Here is a 24,567-nt window from a genome sequence, read left to right as displayed (position 1 = left end):
TAATTTCTTATGTCTGTCTGAAAGCTACTGAAGTAACATAGTAGATGATGGCAGATTTGTTGTGTACATTCAGGGTAAAGTAAGTTTTGTGTTGTTTGGTTTTTTTGTTTTTTCTTCCCCTTGTTCTTTATCTGAATAATTTTTCATTTTCTTTTGCACTGTATGATATGTTTATGGCTGACTTCTGTATGCATTTCTCAGCCTAAGATGGAGGCAAGAAATTACAAAAGCAACTACCCTTTTTCTTCTTTGGAAAAGGCGGGCTGTCAAACTGAAAAGTCCTGCTAGAGCAATCAAGATGGGTGGATTTATGCTACCCTACCAGCAGATGGAGACAAGAGGACCATCATTTTTCTGTGACAACATACCTGTACTAAAGGAGTGATGCAGCCAAGGTACTTGTTAGTATTTCTGTCTCCAGCAGATGGTGGATATACTAGGCTGGTCCTGCAGGATTTGATGAGGCTCTCAAGGCTCTGGTCTTAGGGCTTTTTGTCGTGGTAGAGCAGGCCTTAGCCTTCACTTCCAGGATAACAATATGTGGTTTGCTTTCCTTGGTACAGTGTAACACTGGCTCTTTGAGTAACAATTTGTGAATTGTGTACCTTTGACTCTTTAGGCCTTCTGGTAGGCTAGGGTGGTTGGTTGTGCTTCCAGAATTCCTGCCTTTGAGCAGGGGTGTAAATCTGTTAAGAGAGGGTCTCCAGACAAGGTTCTTTCCCAAGCTGTTTTTGCTCCTCCCCTCTTTTTCTCTCTCCTCCCTCTTTAAATTGGTATTGGATTGAGGAAGAAGCCATGCTGGGGGAAAGCATCAGTCTCTAAAGGAGTTTTAAAGAAAAAAAATGACTAAGGGAGTTTGCTGCAGCAGAACAAAGCTGTATGGACAGAACTTTAACAGCCATGACCTCATTTCCCCATACCACCTGCTGAAGGGAGATGGACTTGATGTTCATTAAGATCGATGTTTGGAAGGGCAGAGTGTGGTCCCTACACCAATTACATTTTGACTTAGTTTGTATTAAGAACTTCAGCGCGGTAGGCTTAATCCTGAAGGTCAGAGTGCAGTCCCTACACCAATAAAATTTTGACTCGATTCATACTAAGACCTTCAGCGCTGTAGGCTTAATCCTTTGGAATTCTCTGCCCCTCCACCTGCGAACTCTTGTCACACAGAATTCTGTACGGTTCTAAAAACCTTTCTTTTCAAAAATGCTTTTATTTTCACTCGTGTACCCTAATTCCTTCTTCCTATAGGTCCACGGACTTCCACAGCCAGTGGTGCCATGCAATGACGCATATGATCACACTTTACTCTTTCTTCCTCCTGTCCTTTCTGTCCTATAAGATTATGGAGTTCTGTTTCCTTTTCCCTTTTGCTAATTCTTCACTACTCGATTCTCTTTCCTCTTTATAGTAGATCACCCTGAAAGTTCTTGTCATAGAGTGGTATTTCAAACCTTAAATAAAGTGAGGCGGGGGGAGTAAGAGGGGAAGGGGAGATAACTGGAACCAGTGTGGCAGGGTAAAGAAGGGAATGGAAATACTGGACCAGTGGATGGACAGGGTGACCTATACCGTGGCCCAGGGGTTCCCAAACTTTTTTGGTTCGCCCCCCCCCCCCCCCCCCCAGCCACATAGGTCTCTGTGGCACCCCCTCCCTTCCGATCACATGGGTCTCCGCACCCCCACCCCCTTGCCACATGGGTGTCCGCACACCCCCCCAAATGGGTCTCCCTTTCCCTGTAGCCCCCTCCTCTCACACCAGCACACCTCTGCCTCCCTGCAGTCCCCCTCCTCTCACACCAGCACACCTCTGCCTCCCTGCAGTCCCCCTCCTCTCACACCAGCACACCGCTACCTTCCTTTCTGCAGGTCCAGGATCACTGCTGCTTCCTTCTCCTTCCACTGCCACCGCTGCAATGCTTGCAGCTTACATTTTTGGGGGGCCATTCGCGATTCACACAGGCACTCCAAGGCCTTCCCAGTCTGCCATGTCTTCCCTTTTCTGATGCAGCTTCCTGTTGCGAGGGCTGGACGCGGCAGAGGGAAGTCCCCGCAGTGCTTGTGTGAATCGCGGATGGCCCAAAAATGTAGGCTGCAAGCACTGCAGCGACGATGGGGAAAGAAGTAGGAAGTGGCAGATGCTGGACCTGTGGGAGGAGAATGTAGGGAGCAATTCGCCATGGCACCCCTGAGAATTTGCTGTGGTTCACTAGGGTGCTGCGGCAGAGTTTGGGAACAGGTGCACTAGCCATTATATGGACGTACTATTTATTTTCATTCATTTTATTTAAAAACTTTTGTAACCCTCACTATCTATGATTCTAGGTGAGGTACAAAAATACATGCATAATACCAGAATATAACAATTAAGACAGAATAAATAAGAATGAAATACAATACAAATACTGATGTCATCAAATTGCATATTTAGGAGCCAATGCTCAAAGGTTCATGGTAGAATGTAATTCTACCGCAAACCTAGTGCAGGAAGATTGCCTCGGCATGCTCAGAGTAATGAACATGCAAATTAATTACACATTAAAATCGTGGCAGTAATTTGCTGCCCAGAGTTCACTTTTCTGTCAGTGCCTGAGCACTGATTGGCTCAGACGCTAACAGGAAAATTGAGAGAGATTTATTTATTTTTAAATTTATGCAGCAGCAACACCCAACTCAACACCTGTTCCCACACCTGCATACATCCCTGGTGTCTAGTGGCACCCACCCTGGCCCCACATACCCATCTCCTCCTCCCCGCCTCCATGTAAAAAAAAAAAAAAAAAACACCGTACACTCACAGCTTCTTCCTCCCTCACCCCCAAAGTCCCTTCAAAAAATCCCTGGTGTCTAATGGTACCCCTCCCCAAGTAGCCCCAAGATCCTGCACGGGGCTGTGTGCCACCATTTTGAAGAGTCAGGCAGGGCAGGGCTGAGACATGGCTGAAGTTAAATGTGAGGCTGTCCAAGGAAGTCCTGGAGGCTTATATTCTATTCTCAGTTGTGGATGTGTTATGAGATTAGGGGATCCCAAAGTCAAGCCTTGTTGCTCGTGAGGACCCAGTTGTGGTGGTTGCTGGAGACCCAGGAGGAAAGAATATCAGCTTGTTACAGAGGAGAAAGGTTCAAGTGATGAGGAATGATCCCGTCTTGAAATGGAAAAGGTGGATGCCTATTTTGGAGGAGATGCTGTCTTCTGGCGATGTTAACCAGTTCCGAGATGAAGGTTGCAGTACAACATACAAAGGGAGTTTCTGTCCAGCTGTTTCCTACTGGACAGGATGCTTCTATGATGGAGACTTGGACAGTCTGTTGCTGTTGATGTGATGGGACCCAATGGCTGCTGTGTGTATTTTTTTCTGTTCACAAGAGAGTGCTAGAGGCATGGCATCTCCGGGGTGGTGGTTTGATTGTGGCCCAAGAGTAGTCTCAGTGATTCCTAGTGGTTGCAGGGATCCTGGTGCCCTATGGGGTGATAGCCCTCAGCCCGTAGGGGTAATGACCCTGGTTGTGGCAAGCTCTCAACCTGTAAGCTGAGGGGCAGGGTATGTGAGGGAGTGAGTGGCATAGCGACAGGTGTCGCTCACTGATGAATTAGTTAAGTCACTTTACAGCAGGTGGCGCAAACATGCCATGTTAGAGATTGAGTCGGGGGGGGCGGGGGTCAGACCTGTCTGGAGTTAAATGCCCTGAGTCAGTATAGAGAAGGAGCGGCCCTGAGTGTAGACTATCAAGGCAGGAGATAACCTTGAATTGTATTCAGAAAGTACTTGCGTTTGGTGTATGTCCAGAAGAGACCCAAGACGGTGTGAATAGTCATTGTATTGGGCTAAGCTGGGAGCCAGCCCTAGGAAGAGTGCTAATATTGATACATAAAGAACCAGAGAGAAAGAAAGAGACTTTACTAGTAAAGTAAGAGGGGTGCACATGTTGAGTCATAAAGTATTTTCCTTTTTGCTTGAAAACCCTGCATGTATGACTCTGTTGTGACGGATCCAAGCCACACCCTTGATCACATTACCACATTAGCACCGGCGGTAACTTTCAGCATCAGCACCTTGTGACAAAGCGCCTAGCTACCTGCCTGGGGCTAACCCTGTGGCCACCTGAAGGGTCTGTCTACAGCACTGCTCAGGTCCGCCTGCACCTGCTGCTTGTGCTTTACACTAGCACACTCCACCCCACCCCACCGACTGGGTCTCACTTGCCTCTGGTCGAGTCTCCCACTCTCAGGTTATTCCCTGGTGATTTCTAGGTTATGGGGCCACACTCTCAGGGGTCCCACAGACCCAGCACACAAACCACCAGGATTCTTAGTCAGTCCAGGACAGCAGAGTCAATAAACTAATTAGGTTTGTTGTCAGAGTAGAACAGTGAACCATATAAAACAGATGGAAAAGAACAGGCAATAACAGATAACTGAATATGGATCAAATATATCTAAACATTTGTTTACTGCCTAAATAGTGCCTGTGGAGTTCAGGAACAAGATATAGCTGCTCGCAGGGTATGAAGTCTAACTGTTCACAGGGTCTCAAGAAAAGAGAACCTTCTCTTTCCATTCCCTTATCTGTGACTTAAAAAAAAAATTACTTCACAGCTTAAGCTAACAGATTTTGACAGGAAGAAGAAACATTTGCTTCTAGTACAGCTTTAACTGTTCACAGGGTCTCAGGAAAAGAGAACCTTCTCTTTCCACTCCCTTATCTGAGACTAAAAAATTACCTCACACAGGCATGGCAGCTTAGCTAACAGCGGGGTTGGCATATAAAAAAAAAAATTCCCGCTCAAAACCCGCCCAAAAACCGCACACACCCCACCCCCGACGTCATCACCCCCACCCCTGCCGTCATCAACCTCGCCCCTTCCGTCATCGCCCCCGCCGTCAGCCCCACCCCTTCCGTCATCGCCCCCGCCGTCAGCCCCGCCCCCACCGTCATTGCCCCACCCAATACGTCAAACCCCGCCCAAAACATCACAACCCCCGCCTCTGTTGCCATTAGCCCCACCCCCGCCGGCCGAAAAACCGCCCAAAACCCGCATAGAAAAAAGAAAACGAGCCCAAAAAACCGCAACCCGCCGCGGGCAAAAGTTTCCCGCGGCGGGTTGCGGAAAACCGCCCATCTGGCAACCCTGGCTAACAGCTTTTGGCGGGAAGAAGAAACTGTTGCTTCTGGTACAGCTTTAACAAAAAAGACAATCGCCATCTGCTGGCCAATTAGGAGACATACATATCATTAAAATAATTTAGAAGAAATACATGTCATCAGGAAAATAATACAGTTCATAGGCTTAGAAACCCACTGTTCCTCAGCAATCTTCCAGACCGTTCAAGACGCTTGGGTTATGCACCAGCAGAGGGAGACTGAGAACACTAAAACTTCTTATACAAGTAGCTTGTGCAGACGCTTCTACTAACCAGTATTTTCTCAGTCTCAGCAGAGGGTAGAAGTGTGCAGCCTGTGCAGTGTACTCAGTCTGGTAGGGGTTTCTAGGTTGGGTTGTAAATGTTAGAGAACCCACACTTGGATCTCTATTACAGGGTGTGAATCCTAAGGGGCTTCTTATTCCCTGTGGGGTGTCACACCCGGGTGGCCGGGTCCCTCCCCCTGTGCTCTTCCTCTGGAGGACTGCTTGACCTCGGCTACAGACCTCGTTGTGTACCCTTGAGGGGTTTAGGCATTGGCAACGAGGTTTTAAAAATAAATAAACGTTTTTAAAAGGCAGCTATTTTGGCCATTCTTGTGGCAGTCCAGAGATAAAACTTCAAGGGCATTCTTGCCTTAGGCGGTTTTGCCTATTAGTCTGTCAGAGCACAAAGCAACTGTTTGTTTTTATTGTGTTCACAGCCATTATGTCTAAGCCGGTGAGGTGTCGGTTTTGCGCGAAGCGCGGCGTTGAAGTGAAAGGTAGCCAATGTAAATTTTGTGGGGAGCCTACGTTGTCAGCGCTCTTGCCCCCGTGCTTTCCTCTGAGTCGGCGGAGGTGTTGGGCAGCGATTTGACCGCACATTCCGGGCCAGCAATGGCAGGGCCGGTTTTGGCGGAAAACGCGGCCATTTTGGTTGCGCGTCCTGTGTCAGCCTTGACGGAGCCATTTTTGCCGGGAAGCGCAGCCCTTTTGGCCGCGCATTCTGTGCCGGGGGACCTGTGTGTGGCGGGAAGCACGCCTAGTTTAGCCATGGATCACGCAATGGACCGGCTGCCGCGAGGAGGGGGGTCCGTCGCGGAGACTGCGAGAAGTGTTGTTGGGGCTTCAGCAGCGTCGGGGGGGGGGGGGGGTTGGGTCTGGTTTCCCCCCTGAGTTTGTTTGGTCTCTGTATAATGCCTGGAGAGCTGGCCCCTCTTAGGCTGTTTGTTCCCCGGAGGCTGCTAGCTCAGTGGGAGTTAAGCGCCCGCGGGTGGATATTTCGGAGCCTATGGAGATACTTTCTCTGTCTGGGTCGGATGTTTAGATGAGTCTGAGGATCAGGATGGGCTAAGGCCTGGGGAAGATTCTTCAGTGGTTCGCATTTTTCATAAGGAGGAGTTGTTAGAGCTCGTTGATCAGGTGATCTCTACTTTGATGTTTGCTCCGGCGGCCACTCCCTCTGTGGAGGGACCCCAGGTAGATCACTTGGTTAAGGGGATTCGGAGAGCCTCCCGTTCCTTTCCCATGAATTCAAACATTAGAGACATGGTTTTTCAGGAATGGTCTGTGCCGGAGGCTGCTTGTAAGATGTCTAGGGCTATGGCGCGGCTGTATCCCTTGCCTCCGGAAGATACCGCGTTCTCAATGTTACCTGTTTTTGTATGGAGACATTTGAATATGTCATAGTCGTAGTTCGTGCGGGACAGTGTTTTTAATGTCCTTAGATCTGCTGGAATCTTATCTACATATTCCTATCAGGACCGTCTCCAAAGGGTTTTGTGCGGTTTTGCGATTTTTGGACACCATTTTTCGGTTTCAGGCTCTACCGTTGCATCTCTCAACAGTCCCTCATACTTTCACCAAAGTTTTGGTAGTGCTGGCAGTGGCTCTTATGAAAGAGGGAATTCTACTTTCCAGTTTCTAGGTGACCGCCAAATCAGGGAAACTTCTTACCTAAAGAGTCGGCAGCTCTTAGGCCGAGTGGTACAATATTTTTTGTAGTTCTTAGGTTGGCTACTAAAAGTGGTCAAGAGCCGTCTGATTACTTTGCAGTTTCTAGGAAACTTAGGGGTTACCTTAGACACGGCGTGGAGTCGTGGGGTTCTTTCTTTCCCACGCCACAGTTCTTCAAGCATTGCTTCTAAGTCGCGTTCTTTATGTTCAACATTATATTCAGGTTACCTTCCATGGCAGCGACTTTAGAAGTTCTTTCTTGGGCTACACCTTTTAATGAGATCTCTCTAATTTTCTCTCATTTCCAGATATTCCTTTTGGATGGCATCCCCTCAGCTGAGTCGGTCTCTGCATTCTCAACAGCGCAGCACTCGGTTCTGGTGGTTGAGATTCAACATTCTCACTGCAGGTATGCCTGTAGAGTATACACAGTGGACAGTTTTTTAACCATCGTCAGTCTCCGTGGATGGTGAGCATGGTGTTTAGGCAAGCTACCCCATATTCAGTGGTCTCCTTTGGCAGTTTTACACTCCTGCAATTTCTTGGACATTAGAACAATTTGTCTGGCTCTGGAGGAGTTTTCTTTCCCGACTGCATAGCGAGGTGGTGAGAGTCGGTCGGACAATTTCATGGCAGTAGCGTATGTCATTCATCAAAGGGGAATGAGGAATCTACTCTTCACATGGCAGAAGGCAAGTCTCTTGGCATAGGCAGACTTTCTCCTTACTGCCATTAAAAGATTAATTTCTTATTTCACCCTAGTTCCAGGGGAATGGACTCTCACCTTTTCAGAGTTTTCAATTGATAATAGCTTAAGAGGACACTCCAGTTCTAGAACCTTTTCATTTCGTTCTCTCCTCACAGGTTCCTCGCTTACTCTCTCGCTGAAAAGACGCGGCAGGGGTGCATGCACTCTTGCAGCAGTGGTCTTCCGGTCTTCTTCATCTCTTTCCTCCATATTTTTCTCTTGGGTCGTCTTTTACAAAAGATTGAGACACATGAGGGTCCGGTAGATCTGGTAGCTCCAGCTTGGTCCTGAAGTCCGTGATACGCGGATCTTCTGTGTCTGTCTCGGCGTCTTATCTACATCTTCCGGTTAGCAAGGCCCTGCTGTTCCAAGGTCCCATCTGTCATCCAGACCAGGCTTGTTTTTGTTTTAGGGTTTGGCTCTTCTACGGGCTTGAGAAGCTCAGAGAGAATTTGCCTCTTCAGTAATTGTTCCTATGCTGCGGTTGCGTCGTCGGGCCACGTCTCTCACTCATAGTCGCACTTAGTGCATTTTTTGGAAGATAGTTGTTCAGAAGTTGCAGTGGTACACATGTTGGATAATGGATGTTCTCTCTCATCTGTTTCCCTGCAGATTGCAGCTGTTGTTTTTCTTTAAGATTTGCTCTCTTAAGACACTGTTTTCAGTAGCCTTTGATTCAACTAGGAGAGTCTCGGGGCTGCAAGCTTCTTTCCTGCAGGTCTCAGTTTTTTCTTTTTGGAATTCTCTTTTGGTTTCCGAGAAACACGTAGTTCTACGTTTCGGATACTTCTACATCTGGTTCCTTCTTTCCTGTCTACCGTAGTTTCACTTTTTCATCTTACCCAATCAGTTTTTTATTTTTCTTCTGGGGTCTTCTTCGGGAGTACAAGCTCACAGGAAGCTGAATAATTTAGATATTAAGGGAGCCCTTAGCGATTCAGAGAGCTGTTACACGGTATTGGACAGCTATTGAATATTTTTGGCGCTCTGATGTTTTTTTTTTTTTTTGTCTTTCTAGCCAGTCGGCGTAAGGTTTTGGCAGTCTCTACCTCACTATATCTCAATGGATTAAGGAGATCAGAGCTTCTAATTGTTTTCTCACCGGGAGTGCAGTTACTGAGAGTGTTAGGACACATTCCACTACTTGATAAGCATTTCCTCCTTGGCAGAGTGATTTTTTTTACTGCCATCTGCGCTCATTTGTAAGGTGGCAACATTGGCTTCCCTTCATTCTTTTTCTGTTTACTACACACTAGATGGTCATTGTCGCCAGTAGGTGGTCTTTGCAACTCCAGTATTCCCAGCAGGTTTGATAGGGTTCCTCCCTTAACATTACTGCTTTGGTACTTCCCATCAGTCCAATCCTGGTCCGGTCCGGAGGGACGCTAAGGAAGGAGAAATTAGATCTTACCTGCTAATTTGCTTTCCTTTAGTCCCTCCGGACCAGACCAGGCCCCTCCCATGTTTAGTCAATTTTTCACATTTTCTTTTTTCTTAAGTTTGCAGTGATATCGTTCCTTTCAACTCACGGAATATTAAAAAAACAAAACAAAAAGACCATAGGCTAGTATATGTATAGAACTTTAAGTGGGCCATTCCATGTCTCTGGTGAGAGTTGCTGGTGAGCTCAGTTGCTGGTATATATATATATATATATCTTTAAGTAGCACATACCACTTCTCTGCTGACATTTGCTGGGGTGCTCAGTTGCTGGTATATATATGTAAAACTTTCAGTGAGCCATACCACTTCTCTGGTGAGAGTTGCTGGTCAGCTCTAATACAAGTGAGCCATACCACTTCTCTGGTGAGAGTTGCTGGTCAGCTCTAATACAAGTGAGCCATACCACTTCTCTGGTGAGAGTTGCTGGTGAGCTCTAATACTCGGCATTGCCGAGTGCTTTGTGGCTGCTATGATTCCATGTGGCACAGAAGGCTGGTCTTCTTTCTTTCTTTCCTGCTTTGTTAGTCAAATACTGAGGCTAGGGTCACATGGCCAGGCCTCTCATTGGCTCTCTAGTCTTAGAATTTTCTCAGTCTCCACCTGCTGGTAGGCGTGCACAACCCATCAGTCCAATCGTGGTCCGGTCCGGAGGGGCTAAAGGAAAGCAAATTAGCAGGTAAGATCTAATTTCTCCTTATCTTCTCTTCATAAAGGAAGTAGTCTATCCTCTATAATTTGCTGCTCTTATTTGAACTTTTTCTAGTTGCACTATATCCTTTTTTTTTTTTTTTAATGAGACATTCAGAAAACAGTACTTAGATGCAGGTGCACCAGAGGCCTATGTAGATGCATAATGATATTCTTAGTTTTGCTCTCCTTTGCTTTTTGACAAGTCTCTTTCTATTCCTCATCCCATCAGACCAGTGAGTATGTGGTCTCCTACTAGCAGATGGAGACAGAACTGCTGGTTTTGTGACATTGCCCTAAAGGGTCCTGTGAACTAGCCAGTATTTCCTTAGCGTCCTTCCGGACCGGACCAGGATTGGACTGATGGGTTGTGCTCGCCTACCAGCAGGTGGAGACTGAGAAAAACTCTGACTCTAGAGAGCCAATAGGAGCCCTGGCCATGTGACCTTAGCCTCAGTATTTTCTCAGTCTCCCAGCAGGTAGGAAGCGAGCCCATTAGTCTCTCTCTTTCTCTTTTAGAGGTTTACAATAAGAACAACATTGCTACCTCTTCTTCTGTGCCTAGGAATTCTCTGTTAGACGCTGGTCAGGTAGGGACTTCTTTTCCTTTCTTTTACAGCCTCTGGGGGTGTCAAACTCGGATGTCTCCGGGTCCCTCCCCCCTTCCTCCCCATCTCCCATACATAGCTGGGAAGGACTACCCTTTGTTTAGAAAGGTGTATGTCTTTGGGAGAGGCAGCCACTATAGAAAGTTAAATCTTATAAGCATTTTAAGGAGCAAGCTACATCCCCCGGCTTCTAACGAGCAGACAGCTATGTGTTGTTCTATTACTCTTCAGCGGAGTTTTCCCCATTACTTTAACGAGCAGGCAGCTCTGGTTGCTGTTTTAGGTGTCTATTTTATCTAGCTGGTTAAAAAAAAAAAAAAAAAAAAAAAAAGAGGCAGCAGTAATTTGGAGGAGTTTAGGTGTAAAAAAAAAAAAAAAAAAAAAAATTAAAGACAACTTGTCCCCACTGACTGAATGAGCAGACAGCTACATTTGATTGCATGGGAATGCTGTGAGTCAGCTGTGTAAAAAAAAAAGAGTAAGCGGCAGCATTTTGTTTTCAGCCCTCTTTGAGTTGAGCTGTATTTATTTAGCACTGCCGTTTGTGTTCTTCCCTAAGCGGTTTGTTCGGCGGAGCAGGGCTTAAAAAAAAAAAAAAAAAAAGAGATTTTGGCGCGAATCGGGTACGCGCTTGCACGCGCGTTACCGTCATGTCCGAGAAGCTGAGACGCGCTGTATGCCAGCATCGGGGATCTCCTCTTCCAGCTCCTGTAAATATTGTGCGCCGCTGGGGGGTGCGTCGGGACTTTCTTTTTCGCCGTCTTCGGGCCGTTTGGGGCTGATCTTTCTCAGGAGTCGCCTATGTTCTTTAGGGGGGGTCATTTCTTTGCTTTTTATGTTTTTAATGTTGAGTAGCTGGTTGCTGTAGCCTAATAGTCAGCACTACAGTCTCTGAAGCTGCTACTACTACTATTTATCATTTCTAAAGCGCTACTAGAAAAACGCAGCGCTGTACACTTGAATATGAAGAGACAGTCCCTGCTCCTCAGATCTTACAATCTCATTAGGACAGACAAAACAAACAAGAGATAAGGAGATTTTAAAGTGAGCAGGTTTAAAATAAGGGTTCTGAACAGAGTGAATAAGGGTTAGGAGTTAAAAGCAGCATCAAAAGGTGGGCTACAGAACTGGGTGCAGGTCCCAGTTTTAGTAATTTATTTCTCTTTCTGGGACTCCTGTATGTCTGTGTCCCACTATATATGCATTACTTGGCCAGCCTGTTTGATGTTTGTTTCTTTATAATCTCGGATGGCGTTTGTCTGTGGGCTAGGAGCCAACTTTTCAAAATTATTGAGGGTGCTAAGTCCAATGAAAATGACCCCTCCCTGGACATATACATGAGTTTTTCTCAATATCGGGGGTGCTCAAGCACCCACAGCACCCACAGAGTCGGCTCCAATGTGACTGTGGGAAGGTAGTTCACAGTTGTGTTTTTTTTGTTATAGCATTTTTCGAAAGGTTGCTTTCCATACCAGGATATTTCCTATATGTTAGCTATACGTTTGTTCTTCCACAGGCATGGGGGCAGTAAGGATGTTATCATAGGTACATGCCACTCTCACCTGTTTAACTTTGTGTCATGAAATCATAGTTGCAGGCTACTCTTACATGACAGTCATCTTCTTATTTCCTCTGTCCAGGAGTTCTTGCGGTTTTATTTTTAGATGGTTATGCTTTTCATTTCGCCTCCTTTCTCTATCGCTCTCACGGCAAGGCATGTGAAGTAGGGGTCTCCCTACATAGACTCTTGGATCTTAGACCGTTTTCTCTCTTGATTCTTCCGAATGCAATTTTAATTTCTAGTTCCTAAGAATGGATCTCCCTTCCTCCTATTTGGAATCTCACTGCCGTCATGCGCACTCTCAATGTCTCAAATCTTTATCACAAGAACCTAGTTCCTAAGAAGGAATTTTCCTTACTCCTATTTCAATTCTAAATGCTGTCAAGAGCGCTCTCAAAGTCTCAAGTCTTTTTCATGAAAGCCTTCGATCCATAGTGAAGCTTCGTGCAGCACATTTTTTGATACAAACTTTTCTGCATATTTCTCTTAGGAGAGTTTCTGAGAAGGATAGAGCCCGGTGTGAAGGAAGCTAAGCAGGGTCCGCCCGGGCTGGGTCCTGGAAGTGTGACCAGCTCACAATGTGCAATAATGTCCCTTCACGACACTGTTTTCCAGTCTCTAAAAGTTCATCATAGTTATGCTACCCCTCAGAAAAGGGGAGATTCTTCTTCACTCATGGCGAGTCAGCTAGCTATTTAAAAAAAAAAAACAAAAACCTCTTGTCGACAAGTCAGCAAGTCGCAGACCGAGAAGTGCAATTTTTATGGTTCTCAGGATGCCTAGTACTGGTGGTCAAGAGTCGTCTAAATATTTCGCAGTCTCCACAATATTTTGGGGTTACATGCGACATAGTTGCAAGGTTTTTTTCCCCTGGGCAATTGCCTTTTGCAGTCTCATGAGCTGCACTCCCGTGCTCTTTATCTTTTTGAGTGTTCTGAAGCATTTGCAGCTTCCCTTTTGTTTTTTTCCCCGAGACTGCTGCTCTTCTTTTCGGCATTAGTTGAGTAGGACATTCCTCCTGGCATTTGGTTTTACTTCCAGGACTACCATGTGGTCTCTTTACTTTGTAGCTTAATTTTTTCCTTCTTGGCTCTTGGCATTCGGTTTGCTTTCAGGATTACCATGTGGTCTCTTTACATTGCAACTAGGGGACTGTCAGTCGCTCTCGGAGCAAGGAGGTATCCCTGAGGGCTAGCGTTTTATTCTGAGCACTCTGTCTTTGGTCAGCATTGTTGCCATGTTATGTTAGTCCGGAATGCTCTTTCTGTACTCTCATAGGACTGTTATCATCTTAGGTTTCTTCAAAGACTCAATCCTGCTCTCTGGCAGGACTGTTTCTAGCTTATGTTCTTTCAGAATGGTCTTCGGTCTCCTGGTAGGTCTGTTGCCTTCTTAGGCTACATATTGAGGCCCCTGGTAGGTCTCTGGTCTTCTTGTGTATTGAAGGTACATCCTTTCCTCGGACAGTTCTACTATCTGGTCATTCTGTTTCTTTACAGGGCTTGCATGTGCCCCCCTTTACACGATTGACATGTATGTCATTTTATTTTTGCATGTTTTCACTTTTCTCTGTAAGCTGCCTAAGGGGTAATCTAGCGAACAGTGCAGTGAGATGTCATCGGGGAGGCCCAGCTTCGGTTCTCACTCTGACTCTAATCGTCCTGCCTCCTAGGTGGGTTCACATCCGCACTGACGTTTGGTTTATTTCATGGCTGATGTCTGTTTTATTCAAGGGGAGTCATTTGTATGGATCTACCATCTGACCAGCCCTGTAGCATGCCATCCCCTTCTGGCATGGTGGCCTTCTCTTCAGGTCGGGCATTTCGCTTAGATATTTGGATCTCAGGGGCGTAACCCTTATGTTTTTTGTTTGTTTGTTTGTTTGTTGTTGTTTTTTTTCCTTGCAGATATACCAGGCTGCCTTTTAGGTTGTCATCTTGACTTTTTATGGAGCCGAGGGGGTTTTCTGTTTTCTCTAGAGGACCTTCTCTCTTCCCCAGTCCGGCCTCTTTGTTTCTCTCTTGCTCAGGCTGGTGCATGCTCTCAGTCTGGGACAGGCATTCAGCCTTGCTAAGCAGGATGGCATCTTTTGTAGTTGCAGTATTCTCTTCTCAGCTTTTAGCCTCTGTGCCTTAGTGACATTGTCAGAGGGACAGGGTGTTATTCTTCTTCGCACGATAATTCAAAATCATCTTGTTTCCTTTAAGGTTTCTTTCTCCTTTCAGACACTGTTGTTAGTAGCCATGGCTTCAGCTAGCAGGGTCAGGACTGCAAGTTTCTCTCATACAGGTTTTCTTTTTTTCCAATCAGCTAGTACGTCTAGGTAAGAGGTACTTCTTCACCTGGGTATTTCTTTTTCACTCTACCTTAGTTTCCCATTTTTCATCTTTTCCAATCACTTTTTTCTTACTGGTCTGGACTCTTCTACTGGCGTTCAAGATCACAGGAAATTATATGCTTTATATATGCTTTACATATTAAAACAGATCTTATATATTTAGAGAGCTGTTACAAGCTATTTGGTCCTTCCTTTTGGTACTTCTAGTCAAGGTAAGGTTGCCGTTGTTTCGGCCTCACTATATCTCGACGTATTAAGGAATTCATACCTTCTATTTGTCTACTCACTGGGGGACCATTTCCTGAGAGTGTTATAACATATGCTCCATCTTGAAAAGCGGGGTTCTTTCCTTCGCACAGCGATTTTTGGTGCACTAGGTGCACATTTTGTACGATGCCATTTTGAGCTTATCTTCATTCTCTTTTGATTGATATACACTCTACATGTTCATTGTCGCCAGGAGGTGATCTATGCAACTCGGAGATGCTTAGGGGTTTGAAAGGGTCCCTCCCTTAAGGTTACTGCTTTGGTACTTCCCATCAGTCCAATCCTGGTCCGGTCCGGAGGGACGCTAAGGAAGGAGAAATTAGATCTTACCTGCTAATTTGCTTTCCTTTAGTCCCTCCGGACCGGACCAGGCCCCTCCCATATTTTGTCACTTTTTCAACGGGGTATTAAAAAAAAAAAAAAAAAGACGCTTGTACATATATAGGACTTTAAGTGGACCATGCCACCACGTCTCTGGTCGGAGTTGCTGGTGGGTTCAGTTGCTGGAATATATGTGTATGTATGTATTTATATATCTATCTATATATGTATGTATATATTTATATATCTATATATGTATAGAACTTTGAGGTCCTTAGCACTTCTGTGCTGAGAGTTGCTGGTGAGTTCTAATTCAAGTGAGCCATACCACTTCTCTGGTAGGAGCTGCTGGTGAGCTTTCCTACAAAAGGGACATACCACTTCTCTGGTGAGAGTTGCTGGGGTACCCAATTGCTGGTATATATATATGTGAACCTTTAAATAAGCCATGCTAGTATATATATGTGAAACTTTAAGTAAGCCATACCACTTCTCTGGTGAGAGTTGCTGGTGAGCTATAAGACAAGTGAGCCATACCACTTCTCTGGTGAGAGTTGCTGGTGAGCTATAATACAAGGGAGCCATACCACTTCTCTGGTGAGAGTTGCTGGTGAGCTGTAGTACAAATCGGGCCATACCACTTCTCTGGTAAGAGTTGTTGGTGAGCTCTGATACTTGGCATTGCCGAGTGCTTTGTGGCTGCTAGGATTCCATACGGCACAGATGGTCTTTCTTTCTTTCTTTCCTGCTTTGTTATTCAAATACTGAGGCTAAGGTCACATGGCCAGGGCTCCTATTGGCTCTCTAGAGTCAGAGTTTTTCTCAGTCTCCACCTGCTGGTAGGCGAGCACAACCCATCAGTCCAATCCTGGTCCGGTCCGGAGGGACTAAAGGAAAGCAAATTAGCAGGTAAGATCTAATTTCTCCTTCTCAGTCTCCAGCAGATGGTAGGTGAGTTCCTGTGCAACATTGTTCTGGTCTGGAAGGCTTGTTGTTTTTTTTATCTAATTAGGGTACACTGGGGTTGGCCCCATAAAATATAAAGAAAATTAAAAGATAAAGGCAACTGAGGACTTGCGGAGTTTGTTCTTAAAGTCCAAGGGCGGGGATAGGTGCAGACTTAGTGGCTAGATCCTACACCCCTTTCCATGGTGTGAGCATCCCAGGATTGTGCCTTGGTCCCCCTTCCTCCAATCATGGGAAAAAAGCTCTTTGAGTGCCACCAGAATCCAGGAAAAAACATGCAAAAAAAAATAGAGGTCACTTTGTTGCTGACCTGAAGGAGTTGGGAGCCGACTAGGTATTGGAGGGGGGAATTGAGCCTTTGGTATTGGTGGAGTTATCAGAAACCTTGGTGCTGTTTCCTTGTGAGAAGGGCATGGTGACTGTAGTGGAGCATGGCCATCAGTGTATGACCTTAAGCTCCAGGTTGCTGGTAGCATTGACAAGTGGCCATGCTGCGGCTGCTGCAAATATGAAACGTGTGCCTTGCAGACAGTCCTGGGTCTTTTAGAGAGATCAGCATCTGGGCTGAATTAGATGAGGAACACAGTTTTGCTGGGAACATCTACTATTTTGGGAGGCAGCTCTGACTCTGCAGCAGTCAGAGGAGCTGCCAATGCTTTCTCTTAAGGATTCAGTAGGGGAAGTTTTGTTGTGTGTGTGGGGGGGGGGGGGGGGCTTCTCTTTTCTCCCCTTGGTTCATGCTTCTGGTGTTCCAGGCATTTTATTTAAAGCACGGAATGCTTGCGAGTGAACAGGGGAGTAACAGGGGGCTCCATGAAGTTGAGGGCCCTTCAGGAACCAAGAAGCTGAAGTTGGCACATATGCTGGAATTGGAGGATGAAGGATTAGTTGAGTTGGTAGGCTTGGGGACCCTGCTTGAGGAGTTTGGAGAGTCTATGGATTCCTGGATGGGAACCCCTTGGAGGGGGAAGCAGAGATAATCACCAGAGGGAATGCTTCCATTGTAAGGATTTTCAGATATGATGAGCTTCCTTACCCTGATAATCACAGGTTCTTGAAGTGCTACAGCAAAGCAACCACCAGAGATAGCCAAGAAAGGGGATCCCCTCCTTGTGAGGGTTTGGAAGCCTGCCAAGATTTTTCCTGTGCATTTGTGGTCTCAGTGATGGTGGACGTGAAGTGGCAGTCACACTTAAGGTCAGTAGTTCCATGGTGCAGTGTACCAGTTGCCACCACTGAGGAAGGAAAAACTCCACCACCTTAGGGTGGATTCTCTGGTTTCAGCAGTGACCAAGAAGACTACTGTTTCTTTGATAAGTGGAGTGACAGTGAGGGATCCCCAGGATTGTTGGAAGCCTTGTTGAAGCATTCATTCATTTGTAGTGATGCAAGTTGCAGCGTGTAGAGGTTATGTGGCCTGGGCTTGTTTTTGCTGTGCAGAGTAGTTGCCCAATAACCCAAAATGGGATTCTCTGGATGTGACGGTAGAGTCATGCGTCTTTAGATTGGGTTGACCTTTTTGGCTGATACCATGTATGATTTCATCAGGCTTTCCATAAAGAATCTAGTTCTGTCATCACAGAGACAGCTTCTGTGGCTTGGGAGTTGGTCAACAGATGAAGCTCGACTTACCTCAGTAAATTGCCTTACCAGGGTATACTGCTATTTTGCAAAGACGGATCTAGGAGAGTCATATTTATTTATTTATTTAGATTTTGCTCACACCTTTTTCAGTAGTAGCTCAAGGTGTGAGTTACATTCAGGTACACTGGATATTTCTCTGTCCCCGGAGGGCTCACAGTCTAAGTTTGTACCTGAGGCAATGGAGGATTAAGTGACTTGCCCAAGATCACAAGGAGCAGCAGCAGGATTTGAACTGGCCACCTCTGGATTACAAGACCGGTGCTCTAACCACTAGGCCACTCCTCCACTCCATAGATTCCTAGACTTGTGGAGGATCAGCTGCCTTGTTCTTTCCAGTCGGTCACTGCCAGGGACTGATTTAGAGAGACTTAAGAGGTACAATCTAGGTAGAGTTAATGGATCTCGGAGGAGTAGGTTGTAGTCCTGTCAGATCGCTAGGAGAAGAAGATGTGAAGATGCTCAAGGAACATCTGGAGCCTTTTGAACCTCCCAGTGAAAGTGTTGGGGCCCAGATTTAGGTGGTTCACATAGGTGGTCATTTTGAAACTCTTACCAGAACTGGGCCCAGATAACCTCGGATCAGTGGGTGCTGGAGGTACAGGAGGGGTATGTCCTCAAGTTCGTGCACCTGCTGGTTGACAGCTTCAAAGTCTTCTTGTTGGTCACCTCAAAGATTGAAGGTCGTACATGTGACCTTGGACAGTTTAATGCAGTTGGAGACACTCCCCTATGCCACTTAAAAAATAAGGAACAGACAGATAATCAGTCTACATTTTGTGACACCCAAGAAGATCAAAATAAAAAAGGTAATATATGACACCAAATCCAACCTGTAAAAAAAAAAAAAAATACTATAAAGTATAGAACTTAAAATATATATCATAAAGTATATAACAAAAGGACATCAGATATACTTTTATAAATTATGTTTGATCCATGGGACCTCTTATAGCGCAAAGTTATTTTAAGTCCAATCCTCAGAATAGCTTTCAGTCACTTGTCACTCCCCCCTCAATTACTTAAAAATGAGCTTCATTCAGTATATGAAAAATAAAAGAATATAAAATATATGTATATATTAGCAATCACTTATCTGCACTCAAGTTTCCAGCACTGAGAGCATGGAACACAAATAAAAGCAATGGCATTTCGGCTAGACACCTGCCTCTGGGATTGGTAAAATAAGACTGAAGATTGCTACATATAACTCTGTGAGTAAAACAAAAAAGTCAAAAACAGATAGTCAAAAACATGCCACACAAAAATAAAAATGCTTACTTTATTAGACGTAGCTTAAGGTGGAGGAAAAACCACCGATCACACGGCTTATAAGCATCGTTGTCAAGGAATGCCTAGCACCCGCCTGGGGCTAACTCAGTGACCACCTGGAGGGTCTGTCCCCAGCATTGCTCAGGTCCGCCTGCACCTGCCGCTTGTGCTCAATACTAGCACCCTTCTCTCCACTGACTGGGTCTCAATTGCCTTTGGGCGAGTCTCCCAATCTCAGGTTATTCCCTGGTGATTTCTAGGTTACTGTGGCCACACTCTCAGGGGTCCCATAGTTCCTAGAAAACACCCATAAACGTAAACCACAAACCACCAGGATTCTTAGTCCAGAACAAAAGAGCCAGTAAGCTAATAAGGTTTAGTGTCACAAAATTAGAATAGTGAACCATATAAAACAGATGGAAAAGTAACAGGTAACTGAATAAGGATCAGTATTAAAACTGTCTAAACACTTTGTCACTACCTGGGTAGCACCTGGGAAGCTTCAGGAAATTAACTGCTCACAAGCCTTGAACAGGGTTTCAGGACGTACTGAGACTAAATATTACCTCACAGCTTAGGCGGGAAAAAACTGCCACTTCTGTAACAGCTTTACAAAAAAAAAGACAATCACTATCTGCTGGCCAAACAAGGGAAATGCACTAGGGAACAAATATGTTATACATTCACTTAAGAAGTCACGGACGTAAATCCCCTGTTTCATCACAGTTATGATGTCAGCGAATCGGAAAAACATAACGTGATGATGTATGTTTCTCTTTTTTATGTTTAACAGTTTTTTATTGATGACCATTCCAAAAGTACAAATCCACCTGAACATGGCAGTCTCAAAACATTTGTATAAAACTCAGTGGAACATCACTGAAAACATGTATCATTACATATAGCCATCAATTTTGTCATATAACATTGTCCCTCCCTCCCCCCAATCCCTATTCTGTATTATTTTAGAAGAGAAAAAATTATTCTATTGATGTTACTGTCAATTGTAAATATTGTCAATAAACATTTATCTAATACAAGTCTTTGTCTGTTTCCCCCCCCCCCCCCCGTTTATTCCTTATCATAATCGAATCTAGAGTGTCATCAAAAGGTTTCATTAAAGGTTCCTTTCCTCCCCTTCCCCCCCCTCCCCTCCCCCCCTATTCCTATACCATGTAATTCTATATTAGCGTTAACCATTAAACATATAAAGCCATTTATCTTCCCCTCCCTTCCTCTCCCATGAGTGTGTTCACCAATAAACTGCGAGCTCTGCTGGATAGAGCCTGTACGTATGGTTCCCAGACTTCCCAAAATCGTTGTCTACTTCTAGGGCTACTAGTCATAGCACGTGCTTCCATTCGCACCAAGGAATGAAGCGAGCTCCTCCATTGCCAGAAGGAGGGCCCTATGTCTTGTGTCCAGTGTTGTAATATACATTGTTTCCCAACCATTAGTACCTTATAAATAAATAGGTTTTCTTTATGTCGTAGTATTGACCCTCTTCCCCTTAATCCAAGCACAACAGTTTTAGACTCTAACCGAAGCTTCCTGTGTAGCATGGCCTCACAATATTCCAGCACTGGGCCCCAAAAATCTTGTATGACCGGACATCCCCAAAACATGTGATATAGTGTTGCTCTCTGAAAATGACATTTACTACAATGTGTTTCTTGCAATCTACCTGCGTAATAGGCCTGTATGGGAGACATATATGCCCTCAGAACAATTCTAAATTGTATCTCCCTATATCTGGCACTCTCCACTTTATGTACTATCTCCTTTAGAGATTGGACTATATCTCCACTGCTGATCTCTACCTTTAAATCCTCAGACCATCGTCTTGCCACTGCTTCATAACTACGATGCTTGGCTATCAAATTTAACTGTTTATATAGTATGGACACCGTAGTCTGTTCTCTTCCCTTAGGCAAAAACAAATTCATCAGCAGCTCATATATCCCTCTATCACATTTTCCCCTATGTAGTTTCTCAATATAACTGTGGATCTGGCAGTAAGCATACCATGTCACATTCTCTGCCCCCACCATGTCCTCTAAAGCCTCTCTTGATACAATCTTTCCCGTATCTTGCATAACATCTGCCACTAGTACCACTCCCTCCTGTGCCCACTTGACAAATTTCGGACAATTATTCCCCGGTCCGAATGCTCCATTCCCTACTAGTGGGAGGAGATCCGTACATCGTGGGTTTTTATTTAATCTCCTCAATATGTACTGCCATATACTTCTCATTGGGTCCAATAAGATATGATGTTTCCATTCCTTTGGTATCATTTTACTCTCTACATGCATCATATAATAAGGGTGATATGGTCTAAACAATGCACTCTCAATATTCCATTCCGTATGCTCTTCTGTTTCCATAATCCAATCTGCTAAGTGTCTAGCTAGACAAGCCCAATTATACTGTTTAATGTCAGGCAGCCCCAGTCCCCCCTCTGTTTTTTTCCCATAGAGATATTCCAATTTAACTTTAGCCTTTTTCCCACTCCAACAGAATCTAGTCAACATTCCACGGATCTTCTTTATATCTTTAGTCTGTATGACTAGTGGCAATTGTCTTAATACATACAGCCACTTTGGGAAAAGTATCATTGTAAACAAACCCACTCGCCCACTTAAAGTTAAGGGCAGTCCCTCCCATATTGCTAATTTATGTCGCGTATATTGCAGTAACTGGTCTATATTCTGTCTATATAAGCTACTCATATCACTTGTTAGTATTATGCCTAAGTATTTAAATTCCTTGTTCGCCCATCTCAATGGGAACCTGCCCTTCCATTTCTTCTTTACCAGATTGGTTGTGGGCAATCCCTCTGACTTTTGAAAATTCAATTTAAATCCCGAAAAGGCCCCATATTCTTCAAAAACCTCCATCAATACCGGTAGCGATCTCTCCGGTTTAGCTAGGTGAACCAAAATGTCATCGGCAAACGCCGATATCTTAAATTCTCTGGTTCCCAGTTTTATACCTTCAATCTCAGGGTTACTTATGATTTCCCGAATCAACGGGTCTAGCGTAATAGCAAACAGTAAGGGAGACAGAGGGCATCCCTGTCTGGTACCTCTATTAATTACAAAATTTCGAGAGTACGCTCCGTTAACCATCACTCTCGCCATAGGATTCTTATATAATATAGAGATTGCTTGTGTGAAGTAACCTTCAAATCCATACGCTCTTAATGAAGCAAACAAGAACTCCCACTCTACTCGATCAAACGCCTTTTCGGCGTCGAAACTAATCAATAAGGAATCTCCTCCCTCTCTGCGTACGTTCTCTATTGATGCCAGTATCAGTCTAATATTTTTCCCACTCTGTCTCCCCTGTATAAATCCCACCTGAGGGGTCGCCACTATGCTTGGTAATACTTTTGCCAATCTTGAGGCCAGAATTTTAGCTAGCAGCTTGGCTTCATAACTAATCAGTGAAATTGGTCTATATGAGTCTGGTATGGTCGGATCTCTCTCAGGTTTTGGAAATACTATTATATCCGCTAATCGCAAAGACTGTGGAAGTTCACCTAATTCAACTGATCTATTAAAGAACTTTGTTAAAGGGCCTCCTATATCCTGCATTAAAATTTTGTAGAATTCAGCCCTATATCCATCTGGCCCCGCCGCTTTATGCAAGGCACTAGCTCTAATTTCTTTAAGGACCTCCTCAGTCTCAATCGGTTTATTTAGCTCCCTCTTCTGTTGTTCTGAGATCTTTGTCTTATTGATATTTTCTAAGTATATGTCAGGGTCTAGATCATCATCATCATTTTTGGCATATAGTCTAGCATAATAATCTTTAAATACGTCTCTTATCTCTGTATCATCATGTACTAGGTTCCCCCTCTGTGTCTTGATCACCAACACTCTCCTCTGCCCCTTCACCTTCCTCACCAGCCCTGCCATCAGTTTCCCGGGTTTATTCCCAAATCTATGCAATTGATATCTATAATATTCAACAGATTTAGTTCTCAAGCTGCAATTTCAACATTACCTCTCGGTCGAGTTCTTTGTACTCACCATGATCTTCATGTCCTTAGCTCCATAGCAGATACTTTGGAGCTAGGTCCCCTGAGTCAGACCTCTCTTTAGGTCTCTCCAACTTTCTCTTTTATCCGGATAGTCCTTTCGAATGGAATTGGTCGCGGTCTTTGTGCTCAACATTAGCTTCCCATTCTCTGCTCCATGACAGCTAATATACAGCTAGTTCCCTGGACCAGGTCTCTAATTAGATCTCTCCATTTTTCTCTCTTATCCGGGTGGTTCTCTCGGATGGAATTCCTTCAGCTGAGGTTGCCTCTCCGGTCTCACGAGTGCAGTAGTCTGTCTCACTGCAGAAATGCCTTTACAGTCGAGAGTTTTTAACGGCCGACGTCAGTCTCCGCAGTTGGGGGGGCCCTTTGTTTAGCCACGTTGGCTTAGGATCTTTGGTCTCCTCTGGAAGCTTTCCAATCCATCTTTTTTTTTGGGGGGGGGGGCCAGAGCAGTTTGTCTATCTTTGGAGGAATTTTGTCCCCTAGTGTCAAGCAAGGCGGGAACAGTTCTGTCGGGCAAGGCCATGGCAATGGCTTATGTCATCTGCCAAGGAGGATCAAAGAGTCTACTCTTGAGATTGGAGGCGGTGAGGCTCTTGGCATGGGTAGACAGCAGTGGACTTTTGGTCTTCTGTGCGCGTTTTCTCCGTGGTCCCTCTTGCGTCATCTCTTTATAAAAAAAAAAAAAAAGATCGAGGCACATGACGGTCCCGTAGTCCAACTAGCTCCAGCTTGGGCCTGACATCTGTGGTACACGGATCTTCAGTGTCTTTTGTCAGCGTTTCCTCTACATCTTTCTTTTCTCAAGGACCCTCTATGGCACGGCCCGATTCTTTTGTCTTAAGGCTTGGCTCTTTAATGTACTCGATTACCTAAGAGTGGATATTCAGCTTCAGTAATTCCTATTTGGCTGTGGTAGCATCGTTGGTCCTTCTTTCTATATTACATTTGCACCTGGAGAATTTTTTGAGTTTTGCTGTTCAGATGCTGCTATTGTCCTTATCGAGGTTCAATGGCAGAGATGCGGGAGTTATTTTACAGAGGGGGTTTTGAAAAGTTTATTTCTCTCTTCTCTTAAGGTGCAAGTTGCGGCTCTTTCTATTTCCAAGGTCAGTTACGAGCTAACTCTTTGGCCACTTTTCCGGCTGTCTTTCATTTCTTGAAGGGGGTTAGTCTCTTTCACCGCCAGTTCTAGTGATCTTTCCCTCTAGGGATCTCAATCTTGTCCTTCTTCTTCCCTTAGGGGTTTGTGTCTGGTACCTTCTTTCCTCTCTGACGAAGCTCACGTTTTCATCTTTATCAATCAGTATTTCCTTACTGTTACTGTTCTGGGTTCCTCTTTGGGCACATAGGATCAGAAGAATTTGCATTCTTTACCTATTATTTAACGCTATCTGGCAGCGCTTGGATTGTCTTTTTGTCCTTCTGGCTGGTGGGCTTATGGGTTTTGGCTGCTTCTAGCTTCTGCTTATCTTCACACCGGGAGAACAGTTCCAGGGACGGTTAAAGCGCATTCCACAAGACAAGCAGTCTCTTTGCCAGAGCTATTCTTAGTGACATCTGAGGACATTTGTACCCATC

General features: G+C 44.9%; 1 protein-coding gene across 1 annotated transcript in view; it reads left to right on the top strand.

Moving 5' to 3' along the window:
- The window catches only part of LOC115480978 (nascent polypeptide-associated complex subunit alpha, muscle-specific form-like), a 278,693-nt gene that overhangs the window by 192,620 nt on the left and 61,506 nt on the right, over positions 1 to 24,567 (top strand). The window lies entirely within an intron of this gene.

Source organism: Microcaecilia unicolor, chromosome 11 (genome assembly GCF_901765095.1).
Source record: "Microcaecilia unicolor chromosome 11, aMicUni1.1, whole genome shotgun sequence".
In the NCBI taxonomy this organism is placed as follows: Eukaryota; Metazoa; Chordata; class Amphibia; order Gymnophiona; family Siphonopidae; genus Microcaecilia; species Microcaecilia unicolor.
This window is presented reverse-complemented; position numbering and strand designations above follow the sequence as displayed.